This window comes from Lactuca sativa, chromosome 3 (genome assembly GCF_002870075.4).
Source record: "Lactuca sativa cultivar Salinas chromosome 3, Lsat_Salinas_v11, whole genome shotgun sequence".
Taxonomy (NCBI): domain Eukaryota; kingdom Viridiplantae; phylum Streptophyta; class Magnoliopsida; order Asterales; family Asteraceae; genus Lactuca; species Lactuca sativa.
Genome location: NC_056625.2, coordinates 280505865 through 280530118, shown reverse-complemented (window position 1 = coordinate 280530118; position 24254 = coordinate 280505865).

Genomic DNA, 24254 nt, shown 5'->3' with positions numbered 1-24254 from the left:
TTTCCAAGTTGTCAAGTTTAGCCCTTAAAAGAAAGTTATGGCAAATGAGTATGTTGGGCGTACTGAAGAGTACGATGCGTGTACTCATGCGCTTAACTTGGATGCGGACTCGCCTAGGTACGTTGGGCGTAGCCGGACCAGATGCAAAACCCTAATGTGACTTGAGGAATATAAAAGGAATGATATGGTCTTAACCTCAGCCACCATTTCATAGAGAAAGAAACCCTAAGAGAGCAATACCAGCGTTCAAAGCTTATGTGTGTGTTTTTGAGTTAAAAAGTGTCTTGGTGTGGTAGTGGAGAAGAAGAGGAAGTTCTTGTAGAGGCTAGAAGTTGGAGTATAAGCTTGGATCTGAGTTCTACAGAGGGTGGAGCTTCACTTGGAGGTAAAAATCTCAAAGCTTTCTTTATCATTTTTGTTTTGTGCTGGATGGACCAACTTTTAGGGTTTTTGGTCCCAAAATGGAGACTTTATGAGCAAATGGCCTCCATAAGCTTAGATCTGCCTTATTTCAGTGTAATATGTGTTGTGGACTCAAAAAAATTCAATCTTGGACGTTAAAATTAAGTCATGCATGAGAATAGGGCTTAATGGGGAAAGATGTTATATGTTTGAAGTGGTTGGTGACCTTTATAGCCATGCAAGGCTTAAAGGTTTCGACTTTATGACTTAGGAGGCAGTAGAGAGCCTAGATCTCTGATATGATCCCATGACTTAACCGATTTAGACCAAAAATGAAGAAAGGATAAATCAGGGACTTACGTTGGGCGTAATCCCAATACGTGCCACGTAGAGGACCGAGTTCCCCGACTCTGGATAATCGCGGAGTACATCCCACTTACAGATCTGGTACGCGCCGCGTACCACCCTTCACTTGACTTTCATTAACTTTTAGGGTTTGGTCAACATTTGGACTTTTAGGACCATTGAGGGGTAAAATGGTCATTTAGCCTTCTAAGAGGACATAGGAAGGGATTAGTCTAGCCTTGAGAGCCGTTAATGATTTGAAACAATTACATTATGTGATTAGGCAGGGCTAGGTTGTTGTTTTGAGATTCAGGGGCTTTAGCGCGTGAGTTACTAGACATCAGACGAGGTGAGTCTTCTCAGTATACTTTACCTAGAGTGGTAATTACGTGTGACCGGAAGGTCTTATGTGTTATGCGTAGAATGCGATATATGTTGTTATATGATATGAATGTGCTATGTTATGTTATGAGTAGTGTAGTATGCACCGGAAGGTCATTATGATATGGACCGGAAGGTCAACAATGTATGGACCGGAAGGTCAAGATGATGAGGACCGGAAGGTCATTACGGGTAGAGCCGGAAGGTCTACCAGAGTTAGGACGGAAGGTCCCATAGAGTTATGGCCTGGAGTGGCGTATGTGTTTTATGTGGTATTTTGGGGAACTCACTAAGAATTTATACTTACAGTGTTACATGTTATGTATTTCAGGTACTAGCTAGGACCGTGGGAAGGCGCCGACATGATCCGAACACACTGGCAGAGGATTTTATCTTATGATCTTGGGATATGTTTTATTATGATGACAATTGTTGAATATGAGATTTGGGAATATTGAATGAGTTTTATGTTGTTTGAAAAATGAAAAATTGTTTTAAATTTTTACGTCGTTACACGAAGTGTCGAGGAAGCTGGTTGTTGACTTGGTTTTTCAGTCACTCCCTAAGTCATATAGTGAGTTCATTAAGGACTACTATATGACAGACCACGACATGACCCTTATCGATCTTACCTATATGCTTGTTACTACTTAATCAAAGATGATTTGGCGCACTAGTAAAGCAAATTTGATTGGAAGATCTGCTCCCCAAACTTTCATGGACATTGACAATGGTAACATTGGAAGTCCAGAAAAGCTTTCTCTTCCCAATGGAAAGGGTTTGGCCAATGTCACCAAATGGTAAAGAGAAAGGATAAGTTTAAGATAGTCCCGTGTACCATTCGCAAAGAGTCCATATGTTTCTATTTCCAAGAGAAGGGCCATTGGTTGCGAAGCTGCAATATTTACCTGAAAGGTCGCAAGGATGGTAAATTCAAAATGTTTGACTCTTCTTCAGGTAAACTCCATTATCTAACTCTATTAAGTTCCTAATTGGAGATTCTTAATACATGATGTAATGTAATTACATTTTGAAGTTTTGTAGAATCGAAGAAATGAAAGGAAACTTAAAGGAAGAGTAAGTTGATTCTGATCGTGAAGAGATGGATTTCGATCGCATGGTTTGACATGTCCAAGACGACAATGCCATAAGGATGCTCTATCCATACTATTGGAAGAATCCATACACAACACATCATTTCCTAGGTTATCTACAACCATAACAGTTTCATAAATTCCATTACAAGGCATTGTGTAACAGCCCGGATTCCCAGGTATTTCTTATTCTTATAATTTTGGTGATTTGTGGGGAGACTCGGCGAGTTGGATCTCAAACTCACCGAGTATGATCGCGGCTATGGGCACGGGTTCGCGTCTGGACTCGACGAGTCCAAAAGTGGACTCGACGAGTCCATGATGTTTAATGAAACCCTAATTCCCCGGGTTTGGAGTCTATTTAAGGGCACTTATAGCCTCCCATTGCGGCTACCAGTCCCTTGAGAGAACCCTAAGAGAGCTAAATCATTTTAGGAGAGAGGAAGTCACTTTTGGGCCTTTGTGTTCCTTGTTTAGCAAGAAGAAGGTGGCAAGAGCAAGGAGGAGGTGAGATTCCAGTAGATCCAGAGTCCAGAGGCTTCATTTTGAGGTAATAGTTCGAACCTTCTTCAGTTTTAGGGTTGATCTTTAGAGTTAGGGTTTTCTAACCCCTTTGGAGAGTGATTATGTGAAGCAAATGGTCCCTCTTCGAGTTTGTGCCTTGGATCTGGACTCAAAGAGGTCCAGAGACCCTAACCCTTGGAGCTTTTTGGGTTATTATGGAGTTATTGGACCTAGGTTGTCATTTTTGGGACCAAATCTCCTTTTTATGCCTTCTGGGGGTTATACAAGCATCAAGTTTCGAACTTTACGTGACATTCATGCTTGGGAAGGCCAGATCTATGGTTTGGGGAAGCAGATCTGACCTTAGAAGGTCAATAGAGTTTGTGCATGGCATGAACTCGCCGAGTTGTTCTTGAGACTCGGCGAGTAGGGTTGGGGTTTTACATAAATTATTCAGTGAGTAGACTCGCCGAGTTGGGGGATGACCCAGTGAGTCAGGGAGAGTCAATAGGGGGCTGGGTCAAGCCGGAACTCGCCGAGTTGTTCTTGAGACACGGCGAGTTGAGTCGTGGTGGCCCTGCGATTCATGCCAGGTGGAACTCGTCGAGTTAGGGAAGTACTCGACGTGTCATTAAAGGATCCGAGGGAGTCAGTGAACACATATAGACTCGCTGAGTCGCTTTAGTGCACTCGCCGAGTCCGGTCAAAGTTGACCGTTGACCTTTGACAAGAGTTGACAAGTGTTGACTTGATAGGGTTAGTCAACCTTAGTTGTGAAAGTGTTAATTAGAGATATATTGTGTTATAGGAGGATTATAGCTCGGGGGATCGAGTGCGAGTGATTTCCGGGATTTGCGAGTTATCGAGATACGCGAGGTGAGTCTTCTCACTATACTTTACCTTGAGTAGGTAATCAGAGTTATGTGATAGAGTATTTGTATGTTATATGTATGTTATGTGTTGTACTGCATTATTTCTATGTGATTTATGCTGTGCATGTTTATAGAGTTAGAACCGGAAGGTTCACAGAGACAGAACCAGAGGGTTCACAGAGTAGGGTCCACGGACCCACAGAGTTATAGCCTCGAGTGGCTAATATGTGTTATGTGTGGTATTTTGGGGAACTCACTAAGCTTTGTGCTTATAGTGTTTGGTGTTATTTGTTTCAGGTACTAGTGATGACCGTGGGAAGGCGTCGGCTTGATCAGTACACACACGGGATTTTTATGTTATGAGATCTTGGGATATTTATATGGCATGGATTGAGTTTCAAACATTGATATTTTTATGAATATTAAATGAATTATGTTTTTATAAAATGCGAAAAATTGTTTTGAAATTTACGGTGTTACACATTGCTTCAAAATATAAAACACCATTTAGAAAAGCATAAATCGAACCATTCTCATTATTAAACGAATATCTAAATCCTTGTCTAAATAAACCATGAAAAAAATGATGTTTCTTGCCATATCTGGCGAGTAGCAACAATTAGTTAAATCTAAATTCAATCCATTTCTAAGAACTAAAGAATACACTCCAATCTTGGTAACAGGCGACGATCTTCTGTTCCCCATGATTAGATTTATTCTTCCAAGCTCCACATCCCTATTTCTTCCTAGTCCCTGCAAATCAGAACAAATGTGGTAACCACACCCTATATCAAGAACCCAAGAAATGGCATGAGATGAATCATTAGATTTAATTGTGTAAATACCTGCGAAAGATGGCTTGATCTTCCCATCCTTGATGGCTTGCAGATATTCCGGGCAGCTTCTCTTCCAATGCCCAATTTTGTGGCAATGATGGCACTCTGCCTCCTTTAAGTTTGGGTTGGGCTTAGCATGATCAAACTTGGTCCCACTAGAAGAGGAACCATCTTGGGACTTTCCCTTGCAGTGGTTCTTCGAAGAAGCCTTCCTCTTCTTACCCCTACCCTGCCCAATAGTCAAAACAGGAGCAGCGGTTGGATTGGGAGTTGGTACAACAGACTTGTCCTTTAGGTTGCTCTCAGCAGTCCTTAGGAGCCCTTGGAGTTTACTTAGGGTGACCTCTTCCTTGTTCATGTTGTAGATCATCCTAAATTCGTTGTAGCATGAGGGAAAGGAGTGAAGAACAATGACGATAGCCAAATCTTCCCCAAAGTTGACATTCAACTTGCGAAGACGATCAACATACCTTTGCATCTTTTGCAAGTGCACGGTTAAAGACTCTCCACTTCCCATTTTAGCAGTGATCATATTCGTTATGATCTCATAGCGCTCTTGCCTTGCGCTTTGGTGATATCTCTCCATCAAGTCTAGATGCATCTCATAAGGATACATGTCCTCATATGACTTTTGGAATTCGGAGTTCATTGTGGCTATCATGATGCAATGGACTTTCGTTGCATCACGTTCATGTGTCTCAAAGACAACCATTTCCTCCAGAGTAGCAATTTCTGGATTGATCTTCTCGAGCTTCTCATGGAGAACATACTCCTTGTCCTCGTATCGCGCGATCGTGCAAATGTATCTTATCCATTCGCTAAAGTTCGAACCATCGAAAGTCACTTTTTGACAAAGGCGCATTAGCGTGAATGAGCTAGCAACAACGTTGTTTGCGTTAGACATCTACAAATAGAATGGAATAAAGTTGATTAGAATTAAGTCCCTAATTAACACCTAAAATGAAAATTTAGGGCTAGGACCCAACAAAATTATTTACACATTAGAAAAGGGATGCCGTGATCCAACATGCAAATAATTTGGAGGTAAGTCAATGACGATTCACTAATTCTTCACCATGAAAAACATAACCTTAAGTTTTAAATGTATTGAGAATTCCTAGTTTTCTTTGAGATTCATTGAACCTTTCAATGTCATGTTTAAATCTCGATATGCCCCTCTAGTTTGTGACTGGGATGCCGAGGATCACAAAGCGGGTGTGAATAACCATGCAAATCTACATGGTGTCTTCATTGTTACAATCACCTATTCGATGTGTCGGTAAACCACACATGCTCCACCGAACTATGACAAACAATGAATCACCCTTTGCCACCTTTGCTTAGAACCAATTAGTATACCGGTTAACCACACACGCTCCACTAACTTCTTAGCAAGGGTGCAAAGTGTAATTTCATGGGATTGCATCAATTCACTTTTCCTAAAGTAACTAAGATTGGGAATTTTTTTATGAAAGACGTTGAGTTACTTTATATAGATTCATTATACTTATTAATGAGAGAATGTTTGCCCTATCCTACCCGTTCGGCTAACGACCCTCCATCAGTCAAGCAAGCGGTGGGTGTGAGTGTACACCCATTAAGCGCCATTTTATAGGCAGCAACCTTATACCCACCTTATAGACTGGCTTCATGAATGAGGCCTACTAACGGTAAGACTAGCATTTTTAATCATACATATATACATATTAAGCTTGTAATAATATATTAGTATAGTGTTGAATTTTAAACTTGTAAAATTCTAGGGTTTGAAATTTAAATTATTCAAATTATACTTTTAATCACAAAACTTAAATTTCAAAACTTGAGGACAAGTTTTAAACTTTTCAAAATATAAGGATCAAATAGCAAATAATATAAATCAACTAATTAGATTATCTCAATTTGATCTTTTTCAATACTACTTGCAAGACAATCCACCAATTCAATTCAAATAATCAATTATTATCATATAAGGAAATTATTATTTAACTAATGGGTAATTATCTTTTGTTTGGTCAAGAATATACTCATATATTTGATTAAAATCAAATTTTAATGACCCAAAACAGTTAAGGAAAGTATCCTCAAGTAAAACAGCAAGAAATCCCGAAACTACCTCCTTCTGACGCTCGAACTCGCCGAGTTCCCACTATGGACTCGTCGAGTTGGAGCTACTTGCCGAGTCCATAGTGGAACTCACCGAGTTGATCAGGCAGAATCACAAAAATCGAATTTTTTAAGCAACAAGCAATCAACCAATGCATCAATTCAATAGAAATCAATCAAAGCTCTGATACCACTGATGGGTTTGAGCCATAAGAACTTTCCTATGTGCACATGCAAACCCTAATTGCTTGGATCTAGGTTCCTCTAATTGAACATGCATTGTATCCAAGACATACAATACTAGATCTAATGTAAACAATTGAATCTAATCATATGAATTTGATCTAGAATAATACCTTGGATTACTTGCTTGATACTTCTTCTTCTTGGAGCTTAGAGTCATAATTGTCACTCCTCTAATGGCTTACAAACACCAACTAGCAAGAGAATGATCTTGAGAGAGAGAGGAGGGTGAGAAATTGGCTCTAGGGTTTCTTGCCTTGCATGAGTGCCGATTTCCCTCACCCTAGGGATCTATTTATACTATGAGCTACTAGGGCTACACCTTTAACCCTAATTGAATAACTTAGGCCCTAAGCAATCCAAGATCCTCCTAGATACTAGGCTTGGACGATTTTATGGTCCTCCAACCCTAAAATCCGTCCACCCTTATATCCATAAGGATACATAGCCCAAAACACAACTATCACACATTTGACAGTTTATGCCCCTTTATTCAATTAACCTCTTTAAGTCACCAAATTAATTCTCAATTAATATATGACTTATATTAATCAAATAACATTATTATTCTTTTAATATATTATTCTCATAATATATTAACAATAATATCTCTTCTCTCTTAACAAATCATCCTGTCAAGTTGCTATGGTGAAGGCAACCCAAAAGGACCATGCATAACCGGGTCAAGTACTTACCAAATATAGTTACAGCCTTAGACACTAATCCAACAGCTGATGGGTGAGCCATAAGAACTTTCCTATGTGCACATGCAAACCCTAATTTCTTGGATCTAGGTTTCTTTAATTGAACATGCATTGTATCCAAGACTTACAATACTAGATCTAATGTAAACAATTGAATCTAATCATATGAATTTGGATCTAGAATAATACCTTGGATTACTTGCTTGATACTTCTTCTTCTTGGAGCTTAAAGTCACAATTTTCACTCCTCTAATGGCTTACAAACACCAAATAGCAAGAGAATGATTTTGAGATAGAGAGAGGAGGGTGAGAAATCGGCTCTAGGGTTTCTTGCCTTGCATGAGTGCCAATTTCCCTCACCCTAGGGATCTATTTATACTATGAGCTACTAGGGTTTCGCCTTTAACCCTAATTGAATGACTTAGGCCCTAAGCAATCCAAGATCCTCCTAGATACTAGGCTTAGACGATTTTATGGTCCTCCAACCCTAAAATCCGTCCACCCTTATATCCATAAGAATACATAGCCCAAAACACAACTATCACACATTTGAAAGTTTATGCCCCTTTATTCAATTAACCTCTTTAAGTCACCAAATTAATTCTCAATTAATATATGACTTATATTAATCAAATAACATTATTATTCTTTTAATATATTATTCTCATAATATATTAACAATAATATCTCTTCTCTCTTAACTAATCATCCTGTCAAGTTGCTATGGTGAAGGCAACCCAAAAGGACCATGCATAACCGGGTCAAGTACTTACCAAATATAGTTACAGCCTTAGACACTAATCCAACAGTCTACCACTTGGATATGTCTAGTAACTATATATGCAAACATAATCCGATTAGCAATCGTAGCTCTCACAGACGCTGTCAAACTCTGATCTTATTAGTATCCTGTCCTTTAGATAAGGGATCGTATAGTCCTCTATTCAGATATTATGCAGACAATGTTATGGAACTTATTGTCTAGCAGTTGGTTTCTCGATTTCAGATTCATTTGACATAGAACTTAATGGAACACATCAATTCAGTCCTGACCGGGTCCGACACATAAGTCAAATCAAACCATCGAGGGGCCCCAATATCGCCTTTAGCCTCTTAGGATGAAAGTAACAGATAAACTTTGACTTATATGCATTTACTATTTACTAATCAACCATACACAACAATGCGTTTTATGACATCAATTTACTGATGTGGTTTCGCATTATCAACGCACAACCAATTAATAAAAAATAAACCATATATCTTGGTTTTAAGACCATATGATATTATCGTCTTATGATCACTTGTGTCTCGTTCCATAAAGTGACTCCAGCAAGCGTGGGTTTATTCCAATGCTCAAAACTTAAGCACTCATGAACGTTGTAGCAAACTTTTACTATGTCTAATACCTTTTTAGACAATCTACACACCAATTCATGATAATCTTCATTCATACCTACTTCCAACATATGAACGATTATGGACCATTCAAATAATTCGATTATTCTTAATAACTCAATTATTCAGGAAGTCAAAACATGCAAAATGAAACAATAGTTAAACAATTAACATAAGACAGTAGCTTTACTTATAAATAATACTCCTTTATTTAATCATCAAATGTCAATTACATTTATCTATTACAATGCTACTAGCGTGCTGCAAATGCTTAACCTTGCTCAGTCCCTTCGTAAGCGGATCTGCTGGGTTATCCTCCGACGATACCCTCTTTACTACGAGGTGTCCTTCTTCTACTTGATGTCTAATAAAGTGATATTTTATATCGATATGCCGAGATCTACCATGATCCCTCGGTTCTTTGGTCTAGGCAATCACTCCTTCATTATCACAGAAAATTTCCATAGGCTCCTTTATGGTAGGCACAACTCCAAGATCACCAATGAAGTTCTTCAACCACATCGCCTCCTTTGATGCTTAGCTCGCCGCAATGTACTCTGATTCGCACGTTGAATCAGCTACGGTTTCTTGTTTGGAACTTTTCCAAGTCACTGCTCCTCCATTAAGGGTAAAGACCCAGCCCGACAGCGAACGGTAGTTGTCCCTGTCAGTCTGGAAGCTTGCGTCACTATACCCTCGCACCTTCAAGTCATCACTCCCTCCGAGGACTAAGAACCATTCCTTGTTCCTTTAAAGGTACTTAAGTATATTCTTGACCGCAATCCAATGAGCTCTGCCAGGGTTCCCTTGATATCTACTGACCATGCTCAAAGCAAAGGCCACATCAGGGAGAGTACAAGTCATAGCGTACATGACTGAGCCAACTGCGGAAGTGTAGGGTACTCGGCTCATCTCAGCTATCTCGGCTTCTGTACTCGGACTTTGAGTCTTACTCAATTTGGAATTATTTTGTATCGGTAGTTCTCCCTTCTTTAATTTTTCCATACTAAAACGTTTTAGTACTTTATCCAAGTAAGTATTTTGACTAAGTGCTATTAGTCTCTTACTTCGTTCTCTCACTATCCTTATTCCCAAAATATAGGAAGCCTCTCCGAGGTCCTTCATAGCGAAGCACTTCCCGAGCCAGGACTTAACCTCCTGCAAAGTCGGGACGTCATTTCCTATGAGCAGTATGTCATCAACATACAAAACAAGCAAGCTAACTATACTCCCACTGGCCTTGACATATACACATGATTCATCTTCACTTCGTATAAATCCAAACTCTTTGACTTTCTCATCGAAGCAAAGATTCCATCTGCGAGATGCTTGTTTAAGTCCATAAATGGACTTATCAAGCTTGCACACTCTATTGGGATGCTTCTGATCTACAAAACCCTTTGGCCGAGCCATGTAAACATCCTCAGCCAACTTCCCATTAAGGAAAGCGGTCTTGAAATCCATCTGCCATATCTCATAATCATGAAATGCAGCAATGGATAGCATCACCCTAATAGATTTTATCTTAGCAACTAGTGAGAAGGTCTCATCATAGTCAACTCCGGGAGTTTGAGTAAAGCCCTTCACCACTAGTCGTGCCTTATACGTGTGCACATTCCCAACACGTCGGTCTTCTTCTTGAAGATCCATTTGCACCCAACCGTCTTACGTCCGGGCACATTGTCAACCAAATTCCAAACTTGGTTGTCATACATGGACTGAATCTCACTGTCCATCGCCTCTTTCCATTTTACAGACTCTGGGCCTGCCATGGCTTCCTTATAGCTATTAGGTCCATCTAGATTTATTAGTGTACCATCACTAATATATGTGTCCCCTTTGGTAGTAATATGAAAACCATAAAACTGGGGTTGAACTCTAAATCTTTCGGAACGTCTAAGAGGTAAGGACTCGTCAATTGGTTCAACCGGAGTTTCCTCCTCGGGTTGAGCACCAGCATTAGAGGTTCCTTCATCGCTCGATTCTTGAATCTTGAAGATCGATTTGCCTCCCACTGTCTCCTTGGCTTATGAGTTCTCGCTCTCGGAAAACCCCTTTCCTCGCAACGAAAACAACATTGTCACTCGGTCTACAGAAGAGATATCCAAAGGATTTCTGCGGGTAGCTGATGAAAATACATCGCTCACTACAACGTTCGAGTTTGTCGTGAGTTTATCGTCTTACGAAAACTTCACAGCCCCAAACCTTGATATGTGCCAACGAGGGAGCTTTCCCTGTCCATATTTCATGAGGTGTTTTGGCAACCTTCTTTGTAGGGACTCGGTTAAAAATATGGGCGGCAGTCTCTAAGGCATACCCCCAGAATGAGATAGGTAGTGAAGCACGACTCATCATAGAACGGACCATGTCTAACAAGGTTCGATTACGCCTTTCTGCCACACCATTCAACTGCGGTGTCCTTGGTGGCGTCAATTACGAAACTATTCCGCATTCCTTGAGATAGTCGTGGAATTCAAGACTTAGGTACTCTCCTCCTCGATCGGATCGAAGCATCTTGATTTTCCTGCACAATTGATTCTCCACTTCATTTTTGAACTCTTTGAACTTTTCAAACGTTTCCGACTTATGCTTGATTAAGTAAATATACCCATATCTACTATAATCATCGGTGAAAGTGATGTAGAAGCAGTTCCCATCCTTTCTGGTGGATCTAAAGGGCCCACACACATCAATATGTATGAGATCCAATAAACCCTCACCCCTCTCACAAGTTCCAGTGAAGGGTGACTTGGTCATCTTTCCAAGTAAACAAGAGAAGGGGCATTGGTTGCGAAGCTGCAATATTTACCTGAAAGGTCGCAAGGATGGTAAATTCAAAATGTTTGACTCTTCTTCAGGTAAACTCCATTATCTAACTCTATTAAGTTCCTAATTGGAGATTCTTAATACATGATGTAATGTAATTACATTTTGAAGTTTTGTAGAATCGAAGAAATGAAAGGAAACTTAAAGGAAGAGTAAGTTGATTCTGATCGTGAAGAGATGGATTTCGATCGCATGGTTTGACATGTCCAAGACGACAATGCCATAAGGATGCTCTATCCATACTATTGGAAGAATCCATACACAACACATCATGTCCTAGGTTATCTACAACCATAACAGTTTCATAAATTCCATTACAAGGCATTGCTTCAAAATATAAAACACCATTTAGATAAGCATAAATCGAACCATTCTCATTATTAAACGAATATCTAAATCCTTGTCTAAATAAACCATGAAAAGAAATGATGTTTCTTGCCATATCTGGTGAGTAGCAACAATTAGTTAAATCTAAATTTAATCCATTTCTAAGCACTAACGAATACACTCCAATCTTGGTAACAGGCAACGATCTTTTGTTCCCCATGATTAGATTTATTCTTCCAAGCTCCACATCCCTATTTCTTCCTAGTCCCTGCAAATCAGAACAAATGTGGTAACCACACCCTGTATCAAGAACCCAAGAAATAGCATGAGATGAATCATTAGATTTAGTTGTGTAAATACATGTGAAAGATGGATTGATCTTCCCATCCCTGATGGCTTGCAGATATTCCAAGCAGCTTCTCTTCCAATGCCCTATTTTGTGGCAATGATGGCACTCTACCTCCCTTGGGTTTGGGTTGGGCTTAGCAGGATCAACTTTGGTCCCACTAGAAGAGGAACCATCTTGGGACTTTCCCTTGCGGTGGTTCTTCGAAAAAGCCTTCCTCTTCTTGACCCTTCCCTGCCCAATAGTCAAAACAGGAGTAGCGGTTGGATTGGGAGTTGGTGCAACAGACTTGTCCTTTAGGTTTCTCTCAGCAGTCGTTAGGAGCCCTTGGAGTTTACTTAGGGTGACCTCTTCTGTAACGCCCCAAAAATCACGACTAAAAATTTCTTTTAAAACATTACTAAAACTATATTTACAAAACTGTATCATAAGTCATAACATAATTTTTAGAGTATTAATTCAAAACATAATCTCATTATCAGAGTCAAACATTCCCAGGCTAACTGACTATGGTGTGTGCACTGCAATCTTCCCGAGCTCCTCTTTTGAAAAATGAGTACCTGAAACCAAAACTGAAAACCGTAAGCACGAAGCTTAGTGAGCTCCCCCAATCTACCACATACCATGCAGTAACATATAAAGCACATACTGGGCCTTGCCCACTGCATCGGACCGAGGTCCGAACTAACTGGGGCCTTGCCGCCTGCATCGGACCGAATTCCGGAAACTGACAGGGACCTTGTCCCCTGCATCGGACCGAAGTCCGCACTAACTGGGGCCTTGCCCCCCTGCATCGGACAGAAGTCCGGAAACTGACTGGGACCTTGTCCCCTGCATCGGACCGAAGTCCGGACTAACTGGGGCTTTGCCCCCTGCATCGGACCGAAGTCCGGAACTAACTGAACATCACATAACATAAACATATCAACTAGCATGAACCCACATATACTACATACTGCATCGGGCCGTAGCCCGGAACACATAACACATAAATCCTGTCTGAGCCACGAAGGCATCAAACATACCGACTACTGCATCAGATCAAAATCCGGAAACTACTGCTAGCTAAACGGGCCGGCATTGTGGCCTTAGACCCGTTCCTACTGGAAGGAAACTCACCTGAATTGCTGAGCTTTGTCGATAATCCTCTGGCTGCTGATCGACAATCCCCTGAGCCGCTGCTCCTCCAGCTCTCCGAGCTACCAATATCAATATGACACTTAGTCTTGATAGTCCTCTAAAAGTCAACAAGGTCAACTCTGGTCAAAGTCAAAGTCCTGGTCAAAGTCAACCTTCCAGGTCAACCCTACTCGCCGAGTCCACCTAATGACTCGCCGAGTTCATATGCTCAGGGTCTTTCTATTCGCGACTCGACTCGCCGAGTCAGTCCATGACTCGCCGAGTCCAACTATTTCCGAGTCCTGACCTGTCCAACTCGCTGAGTCTCCACCCGAGTCACTGATTCGAATCTCAACTCGAAGGGATTGGGGTTTCGCGACCTGACTCGCCGAGTCCATTAATAGACTCGCCGAGTCCAAGGCAATCTTCAACCAACTCGTCGAGTTGTTCTTCCAACTCGCCGAGTTCATGCTTAACTTCATCCGACTCGACGAGTTGTTCATCCCACTCGTCGAGTTCCTCCTCATCTTCATGCTACTCGCCGAGTCCACTCGAAGGACTCGCCGAGTCCATTCAGATCTACATACATGCAGAGGACTTTTGAGTCATGCATGGACTCCAAACTGTAGATCCACTCTTCTAAAGCCTATTCCTTACGTAAAGTGGAAAACTTTACGTGTAGCTAACGATATCTAGGATCAAAACACTATAAAATAGGGTTTGAGACAAAGGGGCTCAACAATCAACCCATAGACTGATGCTTTATGATTCTCTAGGCCAAGATACACATAGATCCAAAGTAGCAACTTCAGATCTGGGCTTCTAACTCAAAATGGTTCATAAACTTGTCCTAAAAGCCCCAAATCCCATGATAAAGGTTGATCTATATGCAAAAGAGGGAAGGTAGCGACTCATTACCTTCAAAAGCTCTGGAAGACGTCACAAACTCTGGATCTACTGCCAATTCTTGAATTCCCAAAGTGTGCCTTCCTCCTTCTTCCTTCAAATCACCTAAATTGGAAAGAAAGATTGATTGAGCAACAATGGAGGCTTAGGGTTTCTGGTTCTGGACTATAGGGCCGCAAATGAGCCCTATGGAAGAGATTAAGATGCTTAAATAGGGTACCAACTCCCGAAATTAGGGTTTCCCAACCCAGACCAGACTCGCCGAGTCCACTTGCCGACTCGCCGAGTCGGTCACTTGCTTTACACCCGGATCCCGCTCCGACTCGCCGAGTTCCTCCCTGGACTCGACGAGTCAACCCTCTTTAACTTAGGGTTTTTCCTTTCCTTTCTTGACCTTTCTGATTTCGGGTGTTACAACGCTCCTCCACTTAAACTAAACTTCGTCCTCGAAGTTTGCTATGGCCAACTGTCCTGCGAACTGCCTCCAACTCTCTGTCTGGGAAAACTAACACCCTTTCGTCCATCACTCTAGCCACTCACAATGCTGGTCACTACTGTTGGTACATACTGAATCCTTCTCTTTTCCATAATTTCCTCAACGTTACTTCCTCCGACTGAAAATCATGTTGCCCCTCATCCGCCTACCGGATGCACTAAGACTACCCAGGTCTAACTAATCTGCCGATATCTGAGTTACCGGACTCCCACCGGTCACTACACTGCATCGCAATCTCCTAGTCGCTCCCAGCGACTCCTGAAGATACTTCGACTATCTATAACTGTTCTATCCATTCTGCCATCCATACTGAATCGATGCTGCTGGAACCAGCCTACTTACCTCTCATTTGACTACTCAATTCCTACTAACTCGAGCCTCCCATCCTGAAAGAAAAGCTACCTGCCTAGCTATCCTTACGGATCACTTATACTTGGCAGAAGGCTCAACTGATCCTGCTGAGAGGGACTTGCCATTTCCAAATCAACCAACTATACCGTCAGCACTTGCATTCCAACACAAATACTAATACTGTCCAAAACTCTGAAACTATCCAAACACTGAACTGCCTGCAATACTGAACATGCCTGAAACTCTAAACTGCCTGAAACACTGAACTGACTGAAACACTGAACTGCCTAAAACACTGAACTGACTGAAACACTAAGCTGCGTGAAACACTGAACTGACTGAAACACTGAGCTGCCTGAAACACTTAACTGCCTGAAACACTGAACTGACATATGGTTGCTTCCCAAATATCTCGAGACCCTCCTGGTCTCCAGTCATTTGTCGGTTATTTGCAACACTGAGTTCCAACTCAACTGTGGAGTCAAAGGACTCCTCACTTAGTCGCTCCCACGACTTCTGAACGAAATCTTTCTCTGGAACTAGTTTCCACTAGTTATCCTGTCACTGTGGCTCTAACAACCTTCCGATCCAACCGATCGGGTCCATACGTCACATCCTTGCATCATCAATTCCACGACTAACAACATGATGGATCCCAGAATGACGGTAGCCCTTAACATACCCAAACCCCAACGGTCCACTGCTACTCTGATCTCATAACTGATGTGACGATCTATAGCCAAACTGCTGACTTAGCCATAACTGAACCATTTGGGAAATCCGAAATCTAACCCGTGGATTCCCATATCCTCACTGCTGCACCCGAACGGGTGGGAACTACTGCTTTCCCGCGTCCAACAACGCGCTCATGCTTCCTACCAATGTGATAAAGGCCACGGCTACACCCGCGGACTTACAACTCTCTAATACTATCTGGCTGCTAAGGAATGCTACGGCTACCCCCGTAGACTTACAACACTCCACTACTATCTAACTGCTAGTGAATGCTACGGCTACCCCCGTAGACTTACAACACTCTACTACTTTCTGACTGCTAGTGAATGCTACGGCTACCCCCGCGGACTTACAACACTCTACTACTTTCTGACTGCTATTGAATGCTACGGCTACCCCCGCAGACTTACAACACTCTACTACTTTCTGACTGCTAGTGAATGCTACGGCTACCCCCGTAGACTTACAACACTCTACTACTTTCTGACTGCTAGTGAATGCTACGGCTACCCCCGAAGACTTACAACACTCTACTACTTTCTGACTGCTAGTGAATGCTACGGCTACCCCCGCAGACTTACAACACTACTACTACTATCTGATGACATCCTGACTATCCCTAGTCCTGTTAGGGACTCCTCATCCTGGTTTCTCAAAACCAACCCTCAGTCTTTGAATACTGCATCAACCTCGACATCTTATATCCTTGATATACTTAACGCTTCGTCGAGGAATTCTTCGACTTGGTTCCCAAACCAACCGTCTACTAATCCGGATACAAGAAGCTATTGTTGGGAAGTTTCCAAACTCCCAACTCCTGAATCTACACAATTCTGCATGTTGACTCTGTCACTAGCTACTAATACGAAAGCATCTCTTGCTAACCGTTCTCAGGATCCTCATTCCGACTCACTTAAGCCCTACAGGTGGTCCTCCAATCCTGGATTCCCAACCAGCTTCTAACCCTCTCGATTACATGAACTAACTGTTGGGAAGGTCCTCGAACTCCCAATTCTGAACTTCTCGATCCATCAATCACTATGCTACTATCTTTTCTTCTCAGAGGCCGCGCACTCATTCTAGGTCTACGTGGCTCTTATCCTTGTATACCCGGAGGGTTCTCCCCCACTTGGATTCGGCTAATTCCTTACTGCTCACTGGTCGAAAGGATTCCCAACCTTCCTTCCATTTAAAAGGGCGATATGCTGTCCGCCAACGTTTACCCTTACCAGCGCTCCAACTAACTCTTATCAGATCCGCACCCTTCTTGCTTTCTGACTGAGCACCCTTCGATCCTTAACTGTATTTGCTTTAGGGACTACATCCTAAGAACCTGCGTTTGGGGTGCACATCCCCAACCCACTTCCTTACTGACCGCTAGCTACTCCACTAAAAACTCTGGATTATCACTACTGAGAATATAACTGATCATTACCCGACTAACGCCTTCCGCAAGTAGTAAGGCACTACTGAATCTTACACATACATGTTACAGTCACCGCAACTGAAGTAACCTAATCTGGAGGGAACGACCTCCAATTCACCATTCTAATCCCATGGTATGCAGATGGCATAACACTCCGTCACAAGTAGGTAATATAATACCCCCAACACATATACTTATTGATATCAATGCAACAACATAACAAATAATAACATGAATAATAATTGACAGGGAGGTAAAAGATACATACCTCCATCACTCAGCGCTGCTCGAATCCTTGCTGAAATCAACCGGAAAACTCGGCTCCGAGCCGTGGGCGCCCTTGCCCGGCCTCGGCAACCACTGGCGGTACTTGATGTCCCAAGGGCAGGAGCTGGCATCTGCCCTGCTGTATACAAACTCGGACAGTATGCCTTCTTGTGGCCCCTCTGACTGCAATGGAAACATATCGGATCAAGTCCATGGGCGATGGTAACAGTGTAATCTCTGCTAAAATGGCCAATCTGGCCGCACTTGAAACATCCAGCATCACCACCACTTCTATGCCTGTATGTACCCATGTGTGTCCTACCACACTTCCCGCATCGACTGCGGCTCTGATAGTTCCTCGTCCTCAAATCCGACCCCTTGGGCCTCTTGCTCGAACCTGCGGCTTCCTGAGTCTCATCCGTTTTCCTCTTCCTTTCCGATTCCCTGCCCGCCTCTCGTTCCTGCGTTCCCTTGTCGACACCGCCCGTCGACTGAACAACAGCTGTCTGATCCTGGAGCTTCGCAATCAACCTATCGGTGATCCTCACAACCATGTCGGGCAGATCCTCACGAATGGCTCGCGTAACCTCTTCAACTATCCAATCATGCAAAGGTCTCTCTTGGAGACAGGGTTCCCCACTCACTCCTGTCCCCAGATGGCAAAAACTAGAAATGGGATCTCCTTTCCCGATGGATCCCTGAACTCCATAAGAATCGGGGTCTAGACGATCCCTAATCTGTCCTGAAACTATCCCGGCCTTAAAGGCCTCAAGATGACTGTCCATGAGCTCCACAATGGCCTCTCTAACTGAACCGAAAATCACTGGAGTCTGATCAATGATGTTGCACATGATCTCTGCGGAAATGAAATCCCTCATCCGATCCTCAAGCTGCCCGGATCTAGAGCCTGAGCCAGATCCCTCCACGGCACCTGAACTGCCAACTGATATCTCATGCAACGTCACCATGCTGAAAATATAACAATTCCTGATCAATTTACACACTACTGCTGAGGGATCTCTCACACACTCTACTAGTTCCATGGTTTTTCCTTGGCCCCTCTTGAATCGAGTACGGATCCTCTGCTTTCAGTAGTACGAGCCCATACTACCTTCCACATCTATCCGTACTTTCCTCAAGAGTTACCTCAACTCCACCAAGTCCCCTTTTCTCTACTATTGATCTCTGCTACTCTCATCCTAGGCTTTCCCCTAGGGAACCGCTGATTCCACCCAAACCAATCCTCAGCTGCTGAAGGCCTCCTCGTAATGCTAATTAGCCACCACCTGAATACCATCACATGCAATGAGGCTCGGATAATCCTTCGAGTAAAAGTCTCGTCCTTACAACGGTTAGACTCAAACGAGAGCTGCGTAGTAGGGCCAAATCCAACACTCTGAGATTATTCAACCCTGATCACATGTGATGTGACGTATTCACCTAATGGCTAACTCCCATCACTCAGAGTCCCACAAAGCACAAAGCAAGCAGCATTCGGATAAAGGAAACATACTCAGGCAAAACTATTCTCATAACAAGAAATTGTACTAGCATACAATGCTAAGCTCATACTATCAGGCATAACCTACACAGGCTATCCTACTACTGTCTACTCAATACTAGCATGAAATTCTTATCAAGTTGAAACATGTAAAGCAGGCACATAAGGCATCCTCCTAGATCCTTAGTCCTATACTAGCATGCTGTTCTACTGAAACTGAAACTGAAACTGGAACTAAAACTGAAACTGAAACTAATGATCATAAACTTGTATGGGTAATTTGGGAGTACTTACTTGAGCTCGGCTGATTGCATGCACCACACCCCTTTTCTCTTTTCAAGTTATTTACTTTCTAAATATTCTTTTTACTTTTTCTAAAACTCTTTTCTTTTCTCAAACTCCTTTTTCAAAACTGTCTTTTTCTTTTGAAAACCTTTATACCAATCCCTTAGTTTGAGTTCAGACACGCCCGAGGGTATGTCCGAATCCCTCAAACCAAGGCTCTGATACCAACTTGTAACGCCCCAAAAATCACGACTAAAAATTTCTTTTAAAACATTACTAAAACCATATTTACAAAACTGTATCATAAGTCATAACATAATTTTTAGAGTATTAATTCAAAACATAATCTCATTATCAGAGTCAAACATTCCCAGGCTAACTGACTATGGTGTGTGCACTGCAATCTTCCCGAGCTCCTCTTTTGAAAAATGAGTACCTGAAACCAAAACTGAAAACCGTAAGCACAAAGCTTAGTGAGCTCCCCCAATCTACCACATACCATGCAATAACATATAAAGCACACACTGGGCCTTGCCCACTGCATCGGACCGAGGTCCGGACTAACTGGGGCCTTGCCGCCTGCATCGGACCGAATTCCGGAAACTGACTGGGACCTTGTCCCCTGCATCGGACTGAAGTCCGGTGTAGCACCTGGTTTCCGGTATGTAAATTTTAGTTGAGCATTGCCCTAATTTAGCCTTAGACTCGGCGAGTCATAGGGTCCGACTCGCCGAGTAGGGACGAGACTTAGGACGCGTTTTAAGTAGGCGACTCGACGAGTCCATATCCTGGACTCGGCGAGTCACCGCTGCGGGATGAAACCCTAAGTTTCAAGGGTTTGCACCCTATTTAAACTCTCATTCCGCCCCAACTCGTCCCCATTCACCCCCAGAACTCCCCCTACATCGTTTTCCCTTGTTTTCTTGAGAGTTTGAGGTGTTCTTGGTGTGTTCTTGAAGGTTTTGAAGTGTAAGAGGAGTAGATCAAGAAGAGGAGAAGGAGATCAGCCATCCTTGTGTCATTTCAACATTTCCTTTGAGGTATAACCCGTTTTCCCCTTGATTCTATGCTTAAAACTTCATTTGGGTCCTTCTTGGTCAATTTCCCAAGTTTGCATGTTCATTATATGTTGTAATAAGGCGTTTGGCCTTTGGATCTATGTAAGATTGAGCTCCAGGAGCTCAAATCTGTTAGCTTTTTGGCCCCATAAGGCTTGTTAGCCCTAGATCTACCATTTTGAGACATTTTGAGCCTTATAATCCATGTTAGTGAATATCCACACGTAAAGTTGGAAACTTTACGTGTGATTCGTGTCCTAGAAGTCCAGATCTATGAATGGCATGGTCTGGAACCGAGCAAATCGGTATATTTAAGGAGTGCATGGCGACGACTCGGCGAGTCGCATAGGTGACTCGGCGAGTCTGGTCGCGAGTCACCGAATTGGTCCCTTCTTCATGTGTCGAGTTGAGCCTTGAGTCACAGGGGGTGACTCGGTGAGTTGGGAGCTGAACTCACCCATGTTAGGACTCGGCGAGTCAATGCCCTGACTCGGCGAGTCCAAGGCAATCTTCATAGCTCAAGAACAGACTCGGCGAGTTGTTCATACAACTCGGCGAGTCTTAGCATAAAGTGTTCATCGGATGAAGATGAACTCGACGAGTTGTTCATACAACTCGGCGAGTAGGATGAAGGTGTTGAATGACAGTTAGAAGGCGAACTCGTCGAGTCATAGCCCGACTCGACGAGTAGAACCAGGGACCCAGGACATTGGTTTGCTAGGGACTCGGCGAGTGGTGATCCACTCGGGGAGTCGGGTCAACTGAAAGTTGACTCCAGCTTTGACTTAGAGTTAATCCAGGGGTAAAATGGTCATTTTACCTAAAGGACAGTTAGCAGTGTTTGATTGAGTATGTCGTGGAAATTGCAGCCGGAGGACTCCCGGAGCAGCAGCAGTCAGTTAGTTCCCGATCAGTTCAGCAGCTACTTTGAGGTGAGTTACCTTCCAGTAGCGGTGGGTCTAAGGCCACAATGCCGACCCACCAGTAGGAGTTGTATGATAGATGATTGTCTTTGTGATATCATCTAAGTTCGCTAGTACCTGACATGTTATATGCTAGCATGATATGTTGTATGTGATAGTAGTAGAGTTTGGTTGTTCGGACCGAAGGGTAGTCAGACACCCCAGATACGTCTGACGGTATGTGACGATATGTATGCATGCTGGCCTGTTCTGTTATATGTGATCGTAGTAGTAGGGGTGAAATAGCCCCCGAGGATCGGTTGTTAGGACCGATGGGTAGTCAGCACCCCAGAATGGCTTGACACGGGTAAGACGGCACCCCAGAATGGCCGTATGGGTAGGTCAGCACCCCAGAATGGCTTGACACGGGTAGGTCGGCACCCCAGAATGGCCGTACCGGGTAGTCAGGCACCCCAGAATAGCCTGGCAGTATATATGTTATGTGTTTGTATGGTATGCGGTACGTTGGGGGAACTCACTAAGCTTTGTGCTTACGTTTACAGTTTTGTTTTCAGGTACCTCTGCATCGAAGGGGAAGGAGCCGGCGCGGTAGCGGCACGTCATACACACACTCTTCGGTTTCCGCATTTATGAGACTTACTGGGATTGTACTCTGATATTTGATGGGATGTACGGTTTGGCTTTTGAGAACACGGTTGCAATATGTTATGGTGTGAACAAACAATGTTTCTTTTATTTAGACAATGTTTTTATTTATTAATGTTTTCTAAAGTAATATTTAAAAAAAAAAAAAAAAAAATTTGGGTCGTTACAAGTTGGTATCAGAGCCCTGGTTTGAGGGATTCGGACACGCCTTCGGGAGTGTTTGGACTCAAACCGAGGGATTGAAAGATTTTTCCAAAAGAAATTATTCTTTAAAACCCAAGAAAGAGTAAAGTGTGTGACGTGCGCGACCGGCCGAGCTCAAGTAAGTATTCCCCATAGTACCCATACAAGTTATGTTATGTTTATCAGCTTTATGAATATTGCATGCTAGAATAGGCTAAGGATCTAGGAGTGATGCCTTATGTGCCTGTTTATTGTTCCAGCTTATTGAATATTGCATGTTAGAATTGAGTAGACAGCAGTAGGGTAGCCTGTTTAGGTTATGCCTGATAGTATGAGCTTAGCATCCTATGTTAAGTGTCGTTTCTTGTTCTAAGAACAGTTTTGGCTTGAGTCTGTTTTTCCTTATCCGAATGCTGCTTGCTTCGTGTTTGGTGGGATTCTGAGTAATGGGAGTGAGCCACTAGGTAAACACGTCACACCACATGTAATCAGGGTTGAATAATTCCAAAGTGTTGGAACTGGCCCTATTGCGTAGCTCTTGTTTGAGTCCAACCGTTGTAGGGACGGATCTTTTACTTGAAGGATTATCTAATCCTCATTACATGTGATGGTGTTTAAGTGGTGGCTAACTGGCATTATAAGGAGACCTACAGCAGCTGAGGACCAGTTGTGTTGAACTTGAGTTCTCCCTAGGGCAAGCCTAGGGTGAGAATATCGGAGAGTAGCAGTAGTAGAGGGGAGTTGGTGGAGTCAAGGAATTCCTCGGAGAAGGTACGGATAGATGTGGAAGGTAGTATGGGCCCGTACTACTGAAAGCAGAGGATCCGTACACGAGCCGAGGAAGGCCAAGACGAGACCAAGGAACCTGTAAGTAGTTGAGATCCCTCAGAAAGTAGCAGTACCACTAATGATTATTATTGGTGTTTTGCAGAATGGTGGTACTTCGATCGAGACCGACAGATGGCGGGTCAGGAGAGGGGTCAGGTTCGGGATCTGGCACCGAGCCGATTGAGGAGAGGCTACGTGAGTTCATCACGTCGGAGATCACTAGGGGCATCCTTGAGTCGACCCCCATCATCTTTGGGTCGATCAAGGAAGGGATCGTGGAGATGATGGAGGATCGCCTACGGGCATTCAGGAGCGACTTGGCCTCTAGCCAGTCAGGATCTCGCACACTGTCCTTCAAGGACTTCAGGAGCAGTGGTGTGCCGGATTTCCATGGGGTGAAGGACCCCATTGTCGCCAGGCGGTGGATTGCGGATATCGAGTCCGCCCAGTTGATCAGCTTCTGCCCCGAGGGGTCGAAGGTGAGGTACGCAGCAGGGTGTTTACGGGACCGGGCCCGAGATTGGTGGGAGTCAGTGGGTGACTCGATGGGAGCCTCGGCTGTCGAGGCAATGACCTGGTCGGACTTCGTGGCTAGGTTCAGGGCAGAGTTTGCGCCAGCGGTCGAGCTTCAGCAGCTGGCCAGGGAGTTCTTAGACATGAGGCAGACGACAGAGACCGTGGCGGAGATCACCGCCAAGTTTCGGGAGAGGGCTTTATTGGTGCCCCAGTATGCAGGTGACGAGGATATGAGGAGGACTCGTTACCACGACATGCTACGAGCGGACATTCGGGAGCATGTTAGCTTTTCGGCTTGCCCTACCCTGGACTCCATGATTGCCAGGGCTAGGGAGAGAGAGATAGATTTGGAGCACATCCGGAAACGGAAACTTGAGGATGGTCAGGCATCAGGGGCTTCGGGGAAGAAGCCCAAGGGATCAGATGGGAGGCCGAAAGGCCAGTCGGGACCGAGCCGCTGCAGGAGGTGCGGCAGGCCGCACGAGGGGGCGTGCAGGATGGGATCGTCAGGCTGCTACAAGTGCGGCAAGTTTGGGCATATCAGCAGGGATTGCACTGCTCCTGCGACCGTTATTCAGACATCGGAGTTGCTGTGTTTCCACTGCAACCAGAGGGGCCACAAGAAGGCCAA